Source organism: Lactuca virosa, chromosome 4 (assembly GCF_052849685.1).
Source record: "Lactuca virosa cultivar CGN04683 chromosome 4, Lactuca_virosa_CGN04683_v6, whole genome shotgun sequence".
In the NCBI taxonomy this organism is placed as follows: Eukaryota; Viridiplantae; Streptophyta; class Magnoliopsida; order Asterales; family Asteraceae; genus Lactuca; species Lactuca virosa.
In genome coordinates this window covers 533448030-533469953 of record NC_136429.1, presented here as the reverse complement: position 1 = coordinate 533469953, position 21924 = coordinate 533448030, and positions in this window count along the sequence as shown.

Sequence of the window (21924 nt, the reverse complement as noted above, 5' to 3'; positions counted from 1 at the left end):
GGAGCCCCAGAATGCAGTTTTTCGAGTTTTGCTGCTGGAAATGGACTAGGAACATTACCCTAAACTGTTTTGGTGCTATAAAACTTGTTCTAGATGGTGTAATGGTTAGCTAATCCATTTTCAATGGCTATTATCAAAATTTCAAGTTTTATATGGTTAATTTTATAATTCTTGAAATTGTTGATATGCATGTTCATGAACTTATGAGTTTAGAAGATCATAGGAATTATTTGTAACTTGCTTGTTAGTTTAATTCTTGATCATTATGTGTTTTAATGGAATCCATAATTTGTACTCAAGTTATGGATTACCAAAAGTCACTCTTTTAAAGTCCATTATGAAACACATAGGTTACATAAAATGAAAAGTCTCTCATTTTATTGAACAATTAACTCATAAGTTATGAAAGATGAAAAGTTTTCAAAGTTAGAAAACTTGCCCTCAAGTTTTGGAACATGTAAAGTCACTTTAAAAACTTTAGCTCCAACCCCTAGAATTTTAAAAGTTAAAATTCAACCCTTATACTTTATAATATTATAGTTTAATAATTATATATGTATAAGAAAAATTTGTTTTACCGTTAGTAGGCCTCATTCACGAAGTCGGTCTATAAGGGGGGTATAAGGTTGCTGCCTATAAAATGACAGCTTAATGGGTGTCCACTCTCACCCACCGCTTCCTTGATCGGTGGAGGGTCGTTAGCCGAACGGGTAAGAATAAGGACTTTAAATTCTCATTAAAAGTATGATGAATATAAAGTAATTAAATGTTTTTTTATAAATTCCCAATCTTAGTTACTTTAGGAAAATGTGAATAAGGTGCTAACCCATGAAATTACACTTTGCACTTTGATTAAGTTGTTAGTGGAGCGTGTGTGGTTAACCGGCACACTAACCTGGACTTAACAAGGTAGGCAAAGGGTAACTTAATATTTATCATAGTATCGGTGAAGCGCGTGTGGTTAACCGGCACATCGATTGAGGGGTAAATATTAAGGGTACCAAATTTGCATGGTTACTTCACACCTTGTTTTGTGATCCTCGGCATCCCAGTCACAAAACCTGAAGGGCACACTCGAGATTGAAACATGCCATTGAAAAGTTCAATGAATCTCAAAGAATCTAGGAGTTTCAAAACCAATTAAAACCTAATAATTTATTTCATTTTTCATGGTGGAAATTGGTGAATCGTCATTCACCTACCTTCAAATATCTTATAGCTTGGATTACGGCATCCCTCTTCTAAGTTATAAAATATTGTGTTGGGTCCTAGCCTTAATATTACATTTGGGTGTTTTATTAAGGACTATCTTTATATCTAATCTAAACTTGTCTTTCTTCTTTTTCAGATGTCTTCCAACAATGTTGCTTCTGGCTCAAACCCTACCGACTCCTTCTCTCTCATGAACATTTGTGGGAGAGTCATCTTTGATGGATCCAACTTTATGGATTGGATCAGAAACATTAGGATGGTCACTCGGTATGAGGACAAAGAATATGTCCTCGATAAGGAGCTTAAGGAACTTGAGCCGTCTGCTACTCCTGAGGAGATCGTTGAATATCAGGCACATGAAAGAGATGCTACCAAGGTGGCATGTATGTAACATCCGGAATTTCAGGTATCACATTTAATTATTTAATTTGTCAAAAAGGGAGGGACTCGACGAGTCAGCGCTCAGACTCGTCGAGTAGAAGTGCGTTTGCTGACTGGATTAATGAGGCGACTCGACGAGTCGGGAAGCCGACTCGACGAGTCGGCGTTGTGGGCTGAAACCCTAAATTTCCGGGCCTGTGCCCTATTTAAGGGACCTTATGTCCCTCATTTGCGGCCACCATCACCTAGAGAGCACCTGAGATTCAGAGAGTGAAGAGAGAAGAAGTAAGAAGCCATTTTCATTCATCTAGTGTGTTTTTGGCTATAGAGAAGGAAGGAGGGCAAGCTAGGAGGGTTGAGGAGCTCAGATCTACCATCATTTGGTCAGAAGAAGCTGTTGGATTAGTGTCTAAGCCTGTAACCATATTTGGTAAGTACTTGACCCGATTGTGCATGGTCCTTTTGGGTTGCCTTCACCAAAGCAACTTGACTGGAGAAATAATAGAGAAAAAGGTTATTATGATTTATTAATATGTTATAAGAATAATATATTAAAGGAGAAATCATATTTGTTTAATTAATATTGGTCAATAATTAATTAAGAATTAATTTTGTGATCAAGTGTAATTAATTAAACTAGAGGGGCTGAATTGTAATTATGTGATAGTTACAAAATATGGTAATGGTTATCCTAAATATGGGTTGAACGAATTCAAGGAGATAAGGATCCTTGAAATCGTCCAAAGGATAAAGGATAAGGGATTTCAAGGCTTATCTTATGATTGCTTGGTGGGCAAGCAACTAGATAAGGATAAGGACTGAAACCCTAATCTTTACACCTATATAAACACCCCTAAAGCTCATGAATTCGTCCATGCCTTCCCAAGGGGTCCTAGGGACGAAATTCTATACCTCTTCCCTCTCTCTATTACCTCTCCATTTGCTCTTGGTGTTTGTGAGCCATTAGAGGCACTACACTTGTGGTGCTTGCTTTCAAAGACAAGAAGATTCAAGATTTAAGTTGTTATTACAATATAACAACAAGAGGTATGTAATCTAACTTTTTGGTTAATTTCGAAAATAGTAAGCATCATTAGGGTTTTATTATGTGTTCATAATGTTGTATAACTAATAGTGATAACATAGATCCAACTCTAGGGTTGCATGCACACATAGGATTGTTTGTATAAAACCCATTAGTGGTATCAGAGACTTTGGTTTTTGTTTTCAATTAGCATTATACAATTGTATGACCTTGACATATTAGGGTTTATTGCCAATAAACCCTAGGAGGCAAGAAATTTCGAGATTAGGGTTTCTATACCCTAATTTGCGAAAATTTGAAAGGGTTTTCAAATCCTTTCCTTAAGCCTCAAGATTTCGAAATCTAGGGTTTGAAAAACCCCATGATTTTCGAAATTAGCCTCCTCCCCTAGATAAGATCCTAAATTTTAGGGATTTAGATTATCCTATATCTTGTAATTATCCTTTAATGGTTATATATGGTAATTAAAGATTTTGAATTATCCTATCCCATGATTTTCGAATTTTAGAGGGATTAAAAGGATTAGGATAAATTAATTGTTTAATTGGTAATTATCCTTCATGATTTAGATAATCCCTTATGATTTAATAATTTAAATTAATAGTTTAATTCAAGATAATTATTAAATCAAGAGTTTTAATATTTAAAATTTTAATTTAAATAGTATTAAATTTCGAAAATTTTAAAGTGAAATTAAAACCTAATTGTGTTGAAAAGTTTCAAAACTTGCCCTCAAGTTTTGGAATTTAAATTGTTTGATTAAAAGGTTTAATTTTGAAAAAGTCTAAATTCTAAAACCCTAATTTAGAAAAGTTCATATTACACCCTTATGGTTTTATTAAATTAGTTAAGTGTATAACTAAAAGAGAGTTAATAAATCCATAATAATATGGTTTATATTTAATTAAATTAAAAGTGTAATTTATAAAATTAAACCACCTAGTATTTTAAAAGTGTAAAATACACCCTTATACTATATATATAACATTGAAAGTCTAATATTATATATGTATAACTAAAATGCTAGTCTTACCGTTAGTAGGCCTCATTCACAAAGCCGATCTATAAGGGGGGTATAAGGTTATGGCCTATAAAATGGCCGTTTAATGGGTGTCCACTCTCACCCACCGCTTCCTTGATTGGTGGAGGGTCGTTAGCCGAACGGGTAGGATAGGGCAAACCCTTTCCATTAAAAGTATAATGAAGTATAAAGTAACTAAATGTTTTTACAAAATTCCCAATCTTAGTTACTTTAGGCAAAAGTGAATTGATGCAATCCCATGAAATTACACTTTGTGCCCTTGCAAAGACGTTAGTGGAGCGCGTGTGGTTAACCGACACACTAAATGGTTCTAAGCAAAGGTAGCAAAGGATGACTCATTGTTTGTCATAGTTCGGTGGAGCGTGTGTGGTTAACCGGCACATCGAATAGGTGACTGTAACATTGGGGGCACCATGTAAGTTTGCATGGTTATTCACACCCTGTTTTGTGATCCTCGGCATCCCAGTCACAAATCGAGGGGCATATCGAGATTTAAACATGCCATTGAAAAGTTCAAAGAATCTCAAAAGATCTAGGAATTTTCAATAGATTTAAAACTAAATTTCTTTTTCGTTTTTCATGGTGGAAATTAGTGAATCGTCATTCACTTACCTTCAAATGTTCTGCAATTTGGGTTACGGCATCCCTCTCCCAAATTGTAGAGTATTGTGTTGGGTCCTAGCCTTAATATCTCATTTGGGTGATTTATTAAGGATTCAATCAATCAACTAACTTGAATTTTTCTCCCGTTTTGTAGATGTCAAAGTATGACAACTATGGTCTTCCCAAATCCCATGGAACAAGCTTTTCACATGAAAATGATATTCCATGATTCGATCGGGGAACAAGAGATCATGCTTCACTTCCTCCACCTCCTCCTATTATTCTCCCTAACCAACAAGTTCAAAAGATTGAAAAGTTCAAACTCACTCAAGTCCTTTTGGCAAGTAAACATGAAGAAGGAAAATCAGTGTGTGCACACGTCCTAGAGATGAAGTCACACATTGATAAGTTAAGAATGTTGGGATCGGTTGTCTGTGAGGAGCTGGCTGTTGACTGGGTCCTTCAGTCACTTCCTGAATCATGTAGTGAGTTCGTTAGAGAGTAATATATGATGCATCACAACGTGACCCTCATTGATCTCACCTATTTGCTTATAGCTGTTGAATGGTCAAGCAAATTTGTCTGGTGAGTCAAACTCCCAAACTGCAATGGGCACTGGCAACATCGGAAGTCTAGAAAGAACTAAGTCTATGATTATCCGATGTGCTGTGCCAAAGGAGTCCATTTGATTTTATTGCCAAGAGAAGGGACATTGGAGACGAAGCTGCCCTAACTACCTGAGAAATCTAAGAGATGGGAGAGTCAAGATGCATGACTCTACTTCAGGTAAAATCCATTAACTAACTCTTTTAAGTTCCTATTCTAGATTCTTAATACATGATGTAATAAGATTACATTTTGATGTTTTATAGGATCGAAGAAAAGAGAGGAAGCTTAAGGGAAGAAGTGAGATGAATCTAATCGTGAAGAAATGGATTTCGATCGCATTGCTTGAAGATTAGAATTTTGAGCTACTACTTGGAGTTAGAATAGATTGCTATGAAATATGTATTAACATAGTTTTTCAATTAAATTGCATTGTAAGGACAAATTTTTCCGCAATAAAATAAATTTTGATTTTATATTATTTATTTATCCTTGCAATGGCGTGTATGAAAAAATTGATGTTTGTAAGTTTCTATTATTAGCAATAATGGATTTGATTCTTAATTGTATTATTTGTGGAAAGGTCAAGAATTTACCAAATAGGGAAAGTTTCTCATCGCCCAAGTTTTATTGGATAGAAACTTGGAATCATACAACTTGATTGCATGATGAATGAGAAATTTCATATTTGGACATTTAGACAAATTCTTTGACAAAGTGTCAAGTGTAGGACTAGGAGATCGAGTACACAAAGTTGTGTGTTGATCAAATCCACCACAAGAGTAACAAAGATATTCGTCATGATTTACTAAGGTTAAGTAAATATGATTATACTCATAAGATTAAGTGTAATTCTGAGTTGATTGAAAGAGCTTCAATCAATAGCAGAACGAATAAGAAGAATCAAGTAAGCAGAAAGATAAAAGTTTCTCTATTCTAAGAAGAAGGGAGAGTACCTTTTATTATGTTTTATGATAGGTCTTAATGATGAAGAACCATATCTCAATTAATCCTCTAAGTTAGTCTTAGTGCAATTGTATGTCTGAGAAGAGGAATCAAGAATTGAAGAAATGGTTAAATCAAGAAGTCAATCATACTTCGTTCCAAAAACAAGTCTTAGAGTTAAGATTGTGACATTGAGTGACAAGTATTAAGAAGGTTTATAACATTCATCAAATGTGGAAAGTTGTGATGTCTTGGATAAGACAAAGACCAACTAGGACCAATTTTGTGAAGTGTTTTGTCTTGATAAAAGCTACACTAACTCTTGAATATTTGTTTGTCGAGAAATGTTTATTGATAAGAGAATCTTATATGTCAAGGAGTCAGTGGGAGTCTTAATGGTCTTGAAAGGTTTCAAGAACAAATCAAGAATAAACCTTATCATTCATCACTAGCACACGACTTGAGGTTTACAACCTATCGTGTTGACACTAATTTTATTTCTGTGCCATTCCAATCGAGTTAATTATGCATGTGAGTTCTACGAGTTCTCAATGGATTGTATAGGGGCAAGACACCTTGTTCAATGGAAAGTACATTGAAACGAAGGGGTGAGCTGCTCAATAACTTGGAAGTAATGGTGGGACCCTTGATGGCAAGAAATTAAGAAGAACAAGTTCTATCCATAAGAGTTTGGATTTGTCACTAACATTATCTTGTGATTATGGTTATGACAAATTCACATGGATAAGAACGAATACACCACAAAATCTAAGTGTCATAAGGTTTCTTTCATTCATAAGAATGATTGTAAGGAAACGCTTTCACTAAGAGAGATTTTGAAGATAGCATTATGTAATTTGGGTTTCTCAAATTCAACTATGATTACGGCATTCCTCTTCATAGTTCCAATTGTGGGAAATGGCAAATGGGTCTGAACATTTTAGACTTGTTGATATGAGTCCTAGAATCGTTTAGACATATACATATGAGTTGTCCAAGGAAAAGTGTATGAGTTTGAGAAGCTTAGATAAAGTCTTATCAAAGCATCTAGTATTAGAAATATGAACTTAAGAAATTGTTTTCTAGAAGTTCAGCTAATTTCTGAATACATGTCGAAGCTAGTGGGAGCATAAGTGTTATGCTGGTAAAGAAATAATCATCATGTAAGTGGGAGCATGATTATTATGGTAAGTATTGCCAGTTAGCAATATTAATTATAGAAAACAAGAGTTATACTTTGCAAAGTTGTAAGGGTTGAAAAGTTGTTTTGCTATAATTAAGGGAGAGAATATTGTGCTTCATTTCAAATCTAAAGCTTAGATTGAAATTTTTTAATAAATTTAGTCAAAGGATACATAGTGTCTTCTTAAACTTCGATTATGATTACGGTATCCCTCTTCATAGTTCGAATTGTAAGAACGTGACACACAAAATATTATGGCAGAAGATTGATAGAGTATCGTATCTTTATGTAAGACATTATGCATCGTGTCCTATACGCTTCGGGTAAAGGATCGATTGCAATTGCTATAATATTTGACCATTCTAAAATTTTCCAAATATCTAGCGCATTAAGAAGGGAAAAGGACAAGAATTGGTATTGACTAAGATAATTAAACAACTATCAAAGGACGACCCAAAAGTTCGCTGAGGATTGGTCGCTTGTGAGTAGTTGGAAGTATGGTATTGAATGGATCATATCGACATTATTATGAATAGATAAGATTCTATTAAGAATGAGTTATCATATGGTAAATATGGAAATGTTTCCATAATTGGGAGTTGGAAATTAAGAATTTACATGATTAGAAAATTTTATGCAAAAGGATGTTCAAAGGAATGTACTTTGAGTGAGAGACATCACATCTATAGAATTGTTCTGTAACAATTTTGATAGAGTACCTTGTGATTTCGTTGGCCGAGTCTTTGTGATTTTTGTGCTGTGACTTCACAAGAGGATCATTGCATAAAATATTAGAATTTGACATATTCTAAAAGGTGGCAAGAATTTGGTATTCTTACACTAATTATAAGGATTGAGGATTGTGAAATGAGTTGCATTTGAAAAGTTTCAATTAATCTATTTCACAAAGTATGGACCATAGGAAACCAAAGTGTGCATGCTTTGAGCATGGGACAATTGTGGTTATGATTCGAGTTATAAAGTTGATTATCTGAAACATTAAACAATGGATAATGAGTAATCGATATGGTGATAAATAAAAGGTGTTTTATTTATACTCAAAGGTTTGAGACCATATAGGATTAGTATTATTCTTGTGTTTCTCTTTGCATGTTTTGACTTCCAGAATAATTGAGTTTATTAAGAATAATCGAATTATTCAAACGGTCCGCAGTCGTTCATATGTTGGAAGTAGGTATGAATGAAGACTGTCATGAATTGGTTTGTAGATTGTCTAAAGTGTATTAGACATAGCAAAGGTTTGCTGCAACGTTCATGAGTGCTTATGAATATGATTTTGAGCATTGGATTAAACCCACGCTCACTTGGATCGCTTCATGGATTTTATCACGAGCGATTGGTGAGACGATAATATCTTGTATTCTTGAAACCGAGATGTGTGAGTTGTATCTTGCGAATCGGTTACACATTGATAATATGTAAACGCACCAGTAACTTGGTGTTATAAAACTTATTGTTGTGTGTGATTTGGTGAGTGAGTGCAAGCAAACATTGAGTCGAAGTTTATCCGTTCCTTTTATCCAAAGTGGGATAAAAGCGATATCTGTGGGCCCCTCGATGATTTAGTGATGACAAACGTAAATGCTCGGCCGGGCTAGGGCTAATTTGATTTGTTCAATTAGTCAGTCGTCGTAAATCGGAAATCGGGAAACAACACATAGACTGAGAGAATGATTTCAATCCATGTCTCACGTCTATACGATATCTAGAATGGAGGAATATATGATCCCTTATCTAAAGGACAGGTTACTGATAAGATCAGAGTTTGACAGCGTCTTTGAGAGCTACGATTGCTAATCGAGTTGTACTTACATTTGTGGTTACTAGACTTATCCAAGTGGGAGACTGTTGGATTAGTGTCTAAGCCTGTAACCATATTTGGTAAGTACTTGACCCGATTGTGCATGGTCCTTTTGGGTTGCCTTCACCAAAGCAACTTGACTGGAGAAATAATAGAGAAAGAGGTTATTATGATTTATTAATATGTTATAAGAATAATATATTAAAGGAGAAATCATATTTGTTTAATTAATATTGGTCAATAATTAATTAAGAATTAATTTTGTGATCAAGTGTAATTAATTAAACTAGAGGGGCTGAATTGTAATTATGTGATAGTTACAAAATATGGTAATGGTTATCCTAAATATGGGTTGAACAAATTCAAGGAGATAAGGATCCTTGAAATCGTCCAAAGGATAAAGGATAAGGGATTTCAAGGCTTATCTTATGATTGCTTGGTGGGCAAGCAACTAGATAAGGATAAGGACTGAAACCATAATCTTTACACCTATATAAACACCCCTAAAGCTCATGAATTCGTCCATGCCTTCCCAAGGGGTCCTAGGGACGAAATTCTATACCTCTTCCCTCTCTCTATTACCTCTCCATTTGCTCTTGGTGTTTGTGAGCCATTAGAGGCACTACACTTGTGGTGCTTGCTTTCAAAGACAAGAAGATTCAAGATTTAAGTTGTTATTACAATATAACAACAAGAGGTATGTAATCTAACTTTTTGGTTAATTTCGAAAATAGTAAGCATCATTAGGGTTTTATTATGTGTTCATAATGTTGTATAACTAATAGTGATAACATAGATCCAACTCTAGGGTTGCATGCACACATAGGATTGTTTGTATAAAACCCATTAGAAGCTGCTAGAGGTATCAATTTGTGCTCAATCTCGCGTATTTGGTAATTTCCTTGAATCTAGGGTTTTCTCAACCCTTTTATTGGCTTGAAGTAATGCATATGTTGTCCCTTTGAGTGTTAGAATCTGGATCTGGACCTTTAGAGGTCCAGAGAGTATTATCTACCATGCTTTATGTTGTTCCATGGAGGAAATGAACCTAGGATGCCATTTTATAAGCCATTTCACCAAAAGAAGCCTTAGGTTCGTTGCATGAGTGTCAAGATTTGACCTTTACGTGATTATTGGACATGGGGAGGCCAGATCTATAGGTCAGAGAAGTGGATCTGACCTCAGAAGGTCTTTTGAGTATGGTAATGGGAGAGACTCGCCGAGTCCATAAGAGAACTCGACGAGTCGAGTCGGGGTTGCCCCGCGATTCATGGCAGTGTTAACCCGCCGAGTGGAAGGTTCACTCGACGAGTCGAGTGAGGCATCGGAATGAGGAAGACACGCTTGGACTCGCCGAGTCACTTGAGTGTACTCGACGAGTCTGGTCAAAGGTTGACCGTTGACTAGTGTCGAATTCTGTTGACTTTAGGGTTTTAGTCAGCTGTGTCAAAAGAGGCTACTAAGGGGTATAATGGTCTTCTACCCAGCCTTTTAAAGTAAGGACACGAGAAAGTATTGATTAGAGATGTATTTATATTAATAGGAGGAAGCTAGGTAGGGTCATCGAGCACGAGAGGTTATCCGACATCTTATGAGGTGAGTCTTCTCACTATGCCTTACTCAGTGTGGTAATTATGTGCGACCGGAAGGTCTTATGTGTTATGATGAGTATGTGATGTATGCTGTTATATGTTGTGTATGTGATATATTATGTTATGAGTATTATGATATGGACCGGAAGGTCAGCAGTATGTGGACCAAAAGGTCAAGATGATATGGACCGGAAGGTCAGAGAGGTGGAACCGCAAGGTCAACTAGGACTATGGGATGGAAGTTCCCTGAGACACATGGACCGGAAGGTCTTGTAGAGTTATAGCCTTGTGAGGCGTATGTGAGTATGTGGTATTTTGGCGAACTCACTAAGCATTTATGCTTACCGTTTGTGTGATATGTGTTTCAGGTACCAGCGAGGATCGCGGGAAGGCGCCGACATGATTCGTACACACTAGCAGTTGTTTATGTTTGAGATTCTGGGATACATGTTTTGTGATAACAATTGATACTTGAGTTTTGGGAATTTTGAATATGGTATATTTTATTATGTTAAAAATGAAAAATTATTTTGAAAAATTGTTTTAAATTTCACGGTGTTACAATTTGGTATCAGAGCCTTGGTTTGAGGGATTCGGATGCACCTTCGGGTGTATCTGAACTCAATCTGAGGATTTGAGAAGGTTTTTTCATAAAAGAAACAGTTTTTCTAAAAGATAAAGGAATGAAAGGAAAGCGGAAATGAGCAGTGTGTACGATCAGCCAGCGCCCGAACGGTGATTTCCCAAAATGCCCTTACATTATGTGTTATGGGATATTATGTGATGTGTTATGCATGATAGAGTAGACTAGGTATTCATATTAGGACTAGAGTGGCCTAATTTATGATGCCTTAGTCTAGGAGTTTGCTGCTACTATGAGATGCCTTGAGAATAAGTAGGTAGCAGTGAGGAGCTTATGAGAGTCTACCGAAGGGTAGCCTATGTTTAGCAAGATGTAGAGTACTTGTGATATGGGATCCTTGGAGGGGGACTTGGAATGAATACTGATGCGGTGTGGAAGGTAGTATAGGGCCCGTACTACTGAAAACACCGGATCAGTGTGCAGTCCAAGTAGGAATCCTTAGGGTACCAGGAAGCAAGTAGGGTTGAGTTATCGAGTATGATTATACTCGAGCAAGTCTCTGATATTTTTCATGTTGTATTTCAGAGACATCATGGTTAGGACACGTCACAGACCAGAGACCAGCGGCGTGAGCGACGAGGAGCTTCGCCAGATGATCCACGATGAGGTGGCTGCGGCTATCCGTGCAGAGATACCGGAGATGTTTGGGTCTATCAAGACCACCTTGATTGAGACGTTTGATGAGAGATACACAGCGGTTACTGAGGCTGCGGCTACTACAGTTGTGGTTGCTGCTAGACCGCAGACGGGTGACTCGTTGCTGTACCGAGAGTTCAGCAACACGTAGCCACCAGCGTTTGATGGGACGCAGGATCCGATTGCTGCGATGAGATAGATATCTTACATCGAGGGATGCTTCTACACCTGTTCGTGTCTGGAGCATCTGAGGGTTCGGTTTGCGCTGAACCAGCTTTGCTTAGGAGCGAAGGACTGGTGGAAATTTGTGACGACACATTTCACTCCTGCAGAGATCTTAGAGGTGACCTGGGAGAGGTTCAACACCATGTTCAGAGACGAGTATGTTCCCCCGATGGAGAGGGAACGGTTAGCACAGGAGTTCTTGTCCCTTAAGCAGGGGACAGAGTCAGTGACGGTGATTACACGGATGTTTCACGAGAGGGCGATGTTTTGCCCTGAGCACATGTCGACTGAGCAGGAACGCATGAGCCGATACTTGAGCATTCTGAGGAGGGACATTCGGGAGTTCGTGGCGAACTCGACTTACAGGACATTTGCTGAGCTCTAGGCAAATGCTCGGAAGAGGGAGATTGAGCTGGAGACTCAGGTTAGGGAGGAGGCCGAGTCTCAGAGGAGGGACAGGCGACCGGTTCAGGCTCAGCCGACAGCCAAGCGGGCTAAGCCCGCTGATACGAGGTCTGGAGGCCAGAAGGGCCGCACTTGTGGAAAGTGCGGCAAGGGACATATGGAGTGTGTCGAGCGGGTGCTTGCTACAAATGTGGCAAGGAGGGGCATATAGCCAAGGATTGCCCCAAGGGATTTATGGTTTGCTTTCATTGCAACCAGACGGGTCACCGGAAGGCCGAGTGCCCGCAGCTGTTACAGGGATCAGCGCAGGGACCTGCCCCTGCTACTGCACGAGCTACTGAGGGTCGGCCAGTGAAGGCCGAGGCACCGAAGGCTCGTGGGAGAGCTTTCCAGCTGACAGCGGAGGAGGTCAACGCAGCACCCGACGTCGTGGCTGGTATGTATTCTGTTATTATTTATTTATGATGTAATGAGATATTGTGTTTATATTATGATATGCGTAGGTACTTTTCTTGTGAATTATGTACCTGCCTTGGTGTTATTTGACTCGGGTGCGTGTCGATATTTTTTATCTTCAGCGGTTTGTCGGCACATCAGTATCCGACGAGAGGCGATGAGTCGAGCTCTACGAGTTTCCATAGCCGACGAGCGAGCGGTGTATGCTACCGATGTGATTCGAGGATGTGTACTTGAGATCTTCGGTGTTGATTTTTCGATAGATCTAGTCCCGATTGCGATGGGGGACGTTTGCGTTATAGTAGGCATGGATTGGTTGAGCTGATTTGGGGCGGTTATAGATTGCGAGCAGCAGATGGTGACGATACGAGACCCTAGTGGGGGAGTGCTGACTGTATATGGAGAGGGTACCCGATGTGGGTTAGCGTTTTGTTCGGCTGCCAGAGCGAGGCAGAGCCTACAGCAGGACTGCAAGGGGTTTGTAGCCTATGTGATGGATACCCGAGTGGCCGCAGAGAGGCCAAGTTAAGTTGATGATGTTCCGATAGTGCGTGAGTTCCCGTATGTTTTTTCCGAGGAGTTGCCGGGTGTGCCTCCCGAGAGGCAGGTAGAGTTTCGCATTGATTTGGTTCCGGGGGCAACGCCTATCGCCAAGGCGCCTTATCGCCTTGCACCGCCAGAGATGCAGGAGTTATCCTCACAGCTTCAGGAGCTGTTGGGGAAGGGATTTATTTGATCGAGTAGCTCGCCTTGGGGAGCGTCGATCCTTTTTGTCAAGAAAAAGGCTGGTTCACACCGGATGTGTATTGATTACCGGGAGTTGAACAAGTTGACGGTCAAGAACCGTTATCCACTACCGAGGATCGATGATCTGTTTGATCAGTTTTAGGGAGCGTCTTGGTTCTCCAAGATAGATTTGAGGTCTGGATATCACCAGATGAGGGTGCGTGACGAGGATATCCAGAAGACAACGTTCAGGACTCGGTATGGACACTACGAGTTTGTGGTGATGCCTTTCAGGCTCACCAATGCACCAGCAGCGTTCATGGATCTCATGAACAGATTGTGCAGACCGATGTTGGATCGATCAATGATCATGTTTATCGATGATATTCTGGTGTATTCTAGATCCTGAGAGCAGCATGAGGAGCATTTGAGGGAGATCCTAGGGGTTTTGAGATCGGAGAGGCTTTACGCCAAATTCTCCAAGTGTGATTTCTGGTTACGAGAGGTTCAGTTCTTGGGGCATCTCGTTAATCAGAATGGGATACTGGTCAATCCGGCCATGATTGAGGCGGTGATGAATTGGGAGGTGCCGAAATACCCCACCGAGATCAGAAGTTTTCTGGGGTTGGACGGATACTATCGGAGATTTATCAAGGATTTCTCCAAGATTGCCGTGCCACTCACCAGGTTGACCCGGAAGGGCGTTGCTTTTGTTTGGGGTCCAGAGCAGCATACCTCGTTCGAGACTCTTCGCCAGAGATTGTACGAAGCCCCGGTGTTGGCCCTTCGGAGGGATTGGAGGATTTCGTGGTGTATTGTGATGCGTCTATATCGGGATTGGGTGCTGTGCTTATGCAGAGAGGGCACGTGATAACATACGCATTGAGGCAGTTGAAGCCTCATGAGGTGAGGTATCCCACCCACGATTTGGAGTTGGGGGCAGCGGTGTTTGCCCTCAAGATATGGCGCCATTATCTGTATGGGGTTCGGTGTACTATCTACACGGACCACAAGAGCTTGAAGTATCTGATGGATCAGCCCAACTTGAACATGCGCCAACGGAGGTGGTTAGATGTGGTGAAGGATTATGACTGCGAGATCCTGTACCACCCGGTCAAGGCTAACGTGGTAGCCGATGCCTTGAGCTGCAGGGCTGAGAGTGCTCCGATGCGAGACATATTTATGAGGATGACGGTGATGACTCTGGTGCTGGATACCATTCGAGAGGCCCATGCAGAGGCTGTGAGACCGGAGAACCGCAAGAGGGAGCGGGTGATTGGGCAGGTATCTGAATTTGTGACCGATAGCCGAGGGCTTATGACTTTTCACGGTCGGATTTGGGTGCCGTTTATGGGCGGGGCACGTAGCATTCTGATGGAGGAGGCGCACAGATCGAGATTCTCGATCCATCCCGGGGCCACTAAGATGTATGTGGACCTGAAGAGAGACTATTGGTGGCCTTGTATGAAGAGGGATGTTGCGTGGGTTGTAGAGAGGTGCTTGACCTGTCGCCGGGTTAAGGCTGAGCACCAGCGTCCGCATGGCAAGTTGCAGCCACTTGAGGTTCCCCAGTGGAAGTGGGAACAGATTAATATGGATTTTTTCACCAAATTGCCAAGGACCGCAAGGGGTGTCGATGCAATTTGGGTGATTGTGGATCGGTTCACGAAGAGCGCTCACTTCCTTTCTATCAGTGAGAGCTCTTCTGCAGAGAGGCTGGCAGAGATATACGTGAGGGAGGTGGTGTCGCGGCATGGGGTGCCAATCTCAATTGTGTCAGATCGAGATGTGCGTTTCACTTCCAGGTTTTGGAAGAAGTTCCATGAGGAGTTGGGTACGAGGTTGCATTTCGGTACTGCTTACCACCCTCAGACCGACGGGCAGAGTGAGCAGACAATTCAGACGCTCGAGACATGCTTCGAGCATGTGTGTTGGACTTCGGAGGAAGTTGGGACACGTACTTGCCGCTGGCTGATTTTTCTTATAACAACAGCCATCATTCGAGTATTGGTATGCCTCCATTCGAGTTGCTGTATGGTAGGAAGTGTCGGACTCCCATCTGTTGGGGAGAGGTGGGGAAACGAGTGATGGATAGCACTGAGATAGTGCTTCAGACGACTGAGCAGATACAGCAGGGCAGGCAGAGGTTGCTGACGGCTCAGAGTCGTCAGAAGAGCTACGCAGATAGGCGTCGATCCGAGCTCGAGTTTCAGGTTGGTGATTTTGTACTCCTGAAGGTATCACCTTGGAAAGGTGTGATCCGATTCAGAAAGAGGGGCAAGTTGGGGCCCCGGTATATTGGTCCATTCCGGGTGACTGCGAGGGTGGGCAGGGTAGCATATCGTTTGGAGCTACCTGCGGAGCTGAGTCAGATACATGATACCTTCCACGTGTCTCAATTGAGGAAGTATATCGCCGATGAATCGGCAGTGGTACCATTAGAGGACATTCAGGTGGATGCAAGCCTGAACTATGTTGAGAGGCCGATCGCGATCCAGGATCGGAGGATCAAGGTTCTGAGGAACAAGGAGGTGTCCCTGGTTCAGGTCCAGTGGCAACATCGGAGAGGGTCCGAGATGACTTGGGAGCCGGAGTTAGAGATGCGTGAGCAGTATCCAGAGCTGTTTGGAGAGCGAGACTTCGAGGGCGAAGTCTGATTCTAGTGGGGGAGAATTGTAACATCCGGAATTTCAGGTATCACATTTAATTATTTAATTTTTCAAAAAGGGAGGAACTCGACGAGTCGGCGCTCAGACTCGTCGAGTAGAAGCGCGTTTGCTGACTGGATTAATGAGGCGACTCGACGAGTCAGGAAGCCGACTCGACGATTCGGCGCTGTGGGTTGAAACCCTAAATTTCCGGGCCTGTGCCCTATTTAAGGGACCTTATGTCCCTCATTTGCGGCCACCATCACCTAGAGAGCACCTGAGATTCAAAGAGTGAAGAGAGAAGGAGTAAGAAGCCATTTTCATTCATCTAGTGTGTTTTTGGCTATAGAGAAGGAAGGAGGGCAAGCTAGGAGAGTTGAGGAGCTCAGATCTACCATCATTTGGTCAGAAGAAGCTCCTAGAGGTATCAATCTGTGCTCAATCTCGCGTATTTGGTAATTTCCTTGAATCTAGGGTTTTCTCAACCCCTTTATTGGCTTGAAGTAATGCATATTTTGTCCCTTTGAGGGTTGAGGAGCTCAGATCTACCATCATTCTATAAGCCATTTCACCAAAAGAAGCCTTAGGTTCGTTGCATGAGTGTCAAGATTTGATCTTTACGTGATTATTGGACATGGGGAGGCCAGATCTATAGGTCAGAGAAGTGGATCTGACCTCAGAAGGTCTTTTGAGTATGGTAATGGGAGAGACTCGCCGAGTCCATAAGAGAACTCGATGAGTCGAGTCGGGGTTGCCCCGCGATTTATGGCAGTGTTAACCCGCCGAGTGGAAGGTTCACTCGACGAGTCGAGTGAGGCATCAGAATGAGGAAGACACGCTTGGACTCGCCGAGTCACTCGAGTGTACTCGACGATTCTGGTCAAAGGTTGACCGTTGACTAGTGTCGACTTCTGTTGACTTTAGGGTTTTAGTCAAGCTGGGTCAAAAGAGGCTAGTAAGGGGTAGAATGGTCTTCTACCCACCCTTTTAAAGTAAGGACACGAGAAAGTATTGATTAGAGATGTATTTATGTTAATAGGAGGGAGCTAGGTCGGGTCATCGAGCACGAGAGGTTATCCGACATCTTACGAGGTGAGTCTTCTCACTATGCCTTACCCAATGTGGTAATTATGTGCGACCGGAAGGTCTTATGTGTTATGATGAGTATGTGATGTATGCTGTTATATGTTGTGTATGTGATATATTATGTTATGAGTAGTATGATATGGACCGGAAGGTCAAGATGATATGGACTGGAAGGTCAGAGAGGTGGAACCGGAAGGTCAACCAGGACTATGGGACAGAAGTCCCTTGAGACACATGGACCGGAAGGTCTTGTAGAGTTATAGCCTTGTGAGGCGTATGTGCGTATATGGTATTTTGGGGAACTCACTAAACATTTATGCTTACCGTTTGTGTGATATGTGTTTCAGGTACCAGCGAGGATCGCGGGAAGGCGCCGGCATGATCCGTACACACTAGCAGTTGTTTATGTTTGAGATTCTGGGATAAATGTTTTGTGATAACAATTGATACTTGAGTTTTGGGAATTTTGCATATGGTATATTTTATTATGTTAAAAATGAAAAATTATTTTGAAAAATTGTTTTAAATTTCACGATGTTACAATGTATCATGTTGGCCACTATGACAACTGAGCTCCAGAAGTCCTATGAGGACTACTATCCTTTTGAGATGCACCAGGATTTGATGGACCGCTACCATCAAAGTGCTCGTCAAGAGGGATATGAAATCATCTCCTCCATGATAAGAACCTGAATGAAGGATGGTGAACCCATCACGGGCCACATGCAGAAAATGCAAAGGTATGTGGACCGTTTGCTGAAACTGAATGTGAACTTCCCTGAGGAGTTGGCAATAGACATCATTGTGCACTCCTTACCTTCATGTTATGATCAATTCCGTATGACATACCACATGAACAACGAGGAAGTTACACTCAACAAACTTTAAGGACTTTTGAAGACCACGGGAAGTGTTCTTAAAGGTAAGTCGGTTGTTACCACTCCTACTCCTACCGCGGCCCCTGTCTTGGCAATCGGGAAAGGCAAAGGAAAGAAGAGGAAGAGCCCTTCGAAGGGCACCAAGGGGAAGACCCTTGATGGCTCCTCTTCAAGTGGAACCAAGAAAGGTTTCGTCACTCCTTCTGCTAATCCTAAAGAGGCGGAATGCTTCTATTGCCATGAAAAGTCGCACTGGAAGCGAAGCTGCCCAAAGTACCAGCAAGATGTGAAGGATGGGAAAGTTAAACCCAACCATGAAGATACATACACTATTTTGTCTAATAATTCACCCCATTCTAATTCTTGGGTCCTTGATACTGGGTGTGGTATTCACATATGTACTGATTTGCAGGGACTAAGAAGAAGTGAGAATGTGGAGCATGAGAAGATAAACTTGATCACGAGGAATATGAAAGCTTCACCTGTCACCAAGATTGGAGTTTATTATTTGTTTCTAAGTAGTGGATTAGTATTAGATTTGAATAAATGTTGTTACTCGTCTGAAATAGCGAGAAATCTTATTTCCTTTCATGGTTTGTACAAACAAGGTTTTACATTTTCATTTGATAATGATAGTGGTGGTATTAATGCTTTCTTTAATAATGTTTTTTATTTTAAAGCATTACCTTGTGATGGTGTATATGAAAGTGTGTCGGTTGTTGATAACCTAGGAAATAATGTATTGTGTATCGATTCTTCCACTAGCTTGGATAAAGCATCTTTATGGCATTGTCGTCTTGGACATGTAAGCAAGAAACGCATAGGCCAACTCCAAAAGGATGGATTCTTGGAGTCGTTTGACCTAAAGTCAGATGATAGTTGTGAATCTTGTTTGCTTGGGAAAATGACAAAGTCACCCTTCACTGGTACTTGTGCTAGGAGTGAGGGTTTGTTGGACCTCATACACACTGATGTGTGTGGACCCTTCAGAACCGCCACAAGAGATGCTAACCGCTTCTATGTGACTTTTACTGATGATTTTAGTAGATATGGATATGTCTACTTAATCAAGCATAAGTCAGAGACCTTTGAAAGATTCAAAGAGTTCAAGCAGGAAGTGGAGAATCAGTTGTGCAGGAACATTAAGATGCTACGATCCGATCTATGTGGTGAGTATCTTAGTATAGAGTTCCTTGACTATCTTAAGGAATGTGGGATTATCTCACAATTGACACCTCCCAGGACACCACAGCTAAATGGTGTGGCTGAGAGGCGCAATCGAACCTTGTTAGATATGGTTCGTTCCATGATGAGTCGAGCTTCGCTATAAATCTCATTTTGGGGGTATACCTTAGAGACTGCCGCCCATATTCTTAATCTAGTCCCTACAAGGAAGGTTGCCGAAACACCTCATGAGATGTGGATCGGAAAAGTTCCCAATCTGGACCACATCAAGATTTGGGGTTGCGAGGCTTTTGTGAGGCGCGAGTCTCACGATAAGCTCGAACCTCGAAGTGAGAGGTGTATTTTCATCGGCTACCCACAGAGATCCTTTGGTTACCTCTTCTACAGACCTAGTGATAATGTGGTCTTTGTAGCAAGGAGAGGAGTCTTTCGCGAAATAGAATTCATGAGCCAAGGAAACAGTGGGAGGCAAATTGACCTTGAAGAAATTCAAGAGTCAAGTGGTGAAGGAACCTCAAACCCTAGCAATCAACCTGAGGAGGAAACTCCTGTTGATCCGCATGAAGACTCTGTACCTCTGAGGCGTTCCACGAGACTTAGGAATGCAGCTGAGCATTACTATGGTTTCCATATTACTGCGGAAGGGGATACACTTATTAGTGATAGCACACTGGTAAGTCTGTAGGCACCTAACAACTACATGGAAGCCATGGCAGGCCTTGAGGCTGCTAAATGGAAAGAGGCTATGGATAGCGAGATACAATCCATGTATGACAATAAAGTTTGGAACTTGGTTGACAATGTACCAGGTCGTAAGACAGTTGGGTGCAAATGGATCTTCAAAAAGAAGACCGACATGGATGGTAATGTACACACTTATAAGGCGCGAGTGGTTGCAAAGGGCTTTTCTGAAACTCCGGGAGTTAACTATGATGAGACCTTTTCACCAGTAGCGAAGATTAATTCTATCAGGCTTATGTTAGCCATTGTTGCATTTCATGATTATGAAATATGGAAAATGGATGTCAAAACCGCTTTATTTGATGGAAAGTTGGCTGAGGATGTTTACATGAGTCAGCCAGAGGGTTTTGTTAGTACAAAGTACCCTAATAGAGTGTGTAAGCTTGAAAAATCCATCTATGGATTAAAGCAAGCACCTCGCAAATGGAATCTTTGCTTCGATGAGAAAGTCAAAGAATTTGGCTTTTCGAGGAGTGAAGATGAATATTGTGTGTATGTTAAGTCTAGTGGGAGTATAGTCAGCTTTTTGGTATTGTATGTGGATGACATACTACTCATAGGAAATGACATCCCAACTCTACAGGAAGTAAAATCATGGCTTGGGAAGTGTTTCGCTATGAAGGACCTTGGAGAAGCTGCCTACATCCTAGGGATAAGAATTTTGAGAGACAGGAGTAAAAGACTAATTGCACTTAGTCAGAGTACCTACTTGGAGAAGGTGCTGAATAGATTCAGCATGCAGAATTCCAAGAAAGGAGAGTTACCGATCCAGACTAACGCCAGACTGAGTAAAACTCAGAGTCCGAGTACAGAGGCTGAGATAGCAGAAATGAGTCGATTACGATATGCTTTCGCTGTAGGCTCGATCATGTATGCTATAACTTGTACTCGTCCTGATGTGGCCTTTGCATTGAGCATGGTCAACAGATATCAGGGGAGCCCTGGCAAGGTTCACTAGACTGCGGTAAAGAACATTCTCAAGTACCTGAGGAGGACTAAGGACCGGGTCCTTACCCTCGGTGGGAGTGATGACTTGAGAGTATTGGGGTATAGTGATGCTAGATTTCAGACTGATAGGGATAATTTCCGCTCTCAGTCGGGCTGGGTCTTTACCTTAAACGGAGGAGCAATTTCTTGGAAAAGTTCCAAGCAGGAGATAGTGGCTGATTCAACTTGTGAATCAGAGTATATAGCAGTAAGCAAGGCAGCAAAGGAGTCTATATGGCTAAAGAACTTCATTGGAGACCTTGGAGTTGTACCAGCTATAAAGGAGCCTATAGAGATTTTCTGTGATAGTGAAAGTGCAGTTGCCTTAGCAAAGGAACCAAGGGATCACGGGAGATCCAGACACATCGACAGAAAATACCATTTCATCAGACATCGAATAGAAGAAGGACTCCTCGTGGCAAAGAGGGTATCATCGGATGAGAACCCGACAGATCCCCTCACGAAGGGACTGGGCAGGGTTAAGCATCTCCAGCTTGCAAGGCGCATAGGGCTGAAGGATGATATTAGTTTTAGTAGTTAGATAACCTTGAAATGTGTAAAGTGTAATTGACATTTGATGATGAATAAAAGTTGTATTTATTTATGAATAAAGTGTTGCTATCCTTTGTCAATTGTTTACTATGATTTCATTTTGCATGTTTTGACTTCCGTAATAATTATGTTATGTTATTTCATATTATTCAAATTCTCCACAGTATGTCATATGTTGGAAGTAGATATGAATCAAGACTGTCATGGGTTGGTTGTAGAGGTCTATGATGTTGGACATAAGTGGTGCTACAACACTCATGAGTGCTCATAAGTTCTGAGTATTGGATTCAACCCACTCTCACTGGTATCACTTCATGGAATTTAT